We start from the raw sequence: 667 nt of genomic DNA, 5'->3' as shown, positions 1-667 counted from the left end.
ACGCACACGACGCCCCCTCCAGGTGCACGCACGTAGGCCGGGCCGGGTGCACACCCGACGCCCTAGCAAGGTGCGCGCACCCGGGCAGGGCTCACACTTGGCGAACGGGGCGCACTTCGCGAGGGAGGGTGTGCACCTCGACGGGGGTGGGTGGCCGGGGTGGATTCGCACGTGGGTCGCGGTTTGCTAAGTACACACTGCGACAAGCTCATAACGGGTGCGATCATACCAGCGTTAGTGCACCGGATCCCATCAGAACTCCGCAGTTAAGCGCGCTTGGGCCGGAGTAGTACTGGGATGGGTGACCTCCCGGGAAGTCCCGGTGTTGCACCCTTTTTTAGTTTTTCGCCGGGCGTCGCAATGCTATTTGAATAAACCTTTTGCCCGTTTGCGTTCTCGTCGGGGCCGGGCCGGGCCGGGGTGCGCTGCCCGCACTACCGCGCGCGCGGGGGCGACACCGAGCGCGCACCCGAGGCGCCCCGAGCACACAGGCCACGGTGCAACCCGGGCGTTGTGCGCGCACCCCGGTGCGCCCGAGGTGCTGCGCGCGCACCCAGGTGAAATCGGTGTGCACCTCGGCCAGTGCGCGCTCGGTCGAGTCGCGCACGTTGGCCAAGGTGCACGGTGATGTTTCTTACTCTAAGGTTCCGCACCAGACGCCCGGGAC

The 667-nt window shown here is 67.2% G+C and overlaps 1 non-coding gene across 1 annotated transcript; it reads left to right on the top strand.

Annotated features, from left to right (window-relative positions):
• Positions 1 to 215: 215 nt before the first annotated feature.
• LOC131872683 (5S ribosomal RNA) lies at positions 216 to 334 on the top strand. Its single transcript, XR_009370796.1, has one exon. It is a non-coding gene; the product is annotated as a 5S ribosomal RNA (ribosomal RNA).
• Positions 335 to 667: the final 333 nt, after the last annotated feature.

This window comes from Cryptomeria japonica, unplaced genomic scaffold (assembly GCF_030272615.1).
Source record: "Cryptomeria japonica unplaced genomic scaffold, Sugi_1.0 HiC_scaffold_723, whole genome shotgun sequence".
Lineage (NCBI taxonomy): Eukaryota > Viridiplantae > Streptophyta > Pinopsida > Cupressales > Cupressaceae > Cryptomeria > Cryptomeria japonica.
This window is presented reverse-complemented; position numbering and strand designations above follow the sequence as displayed.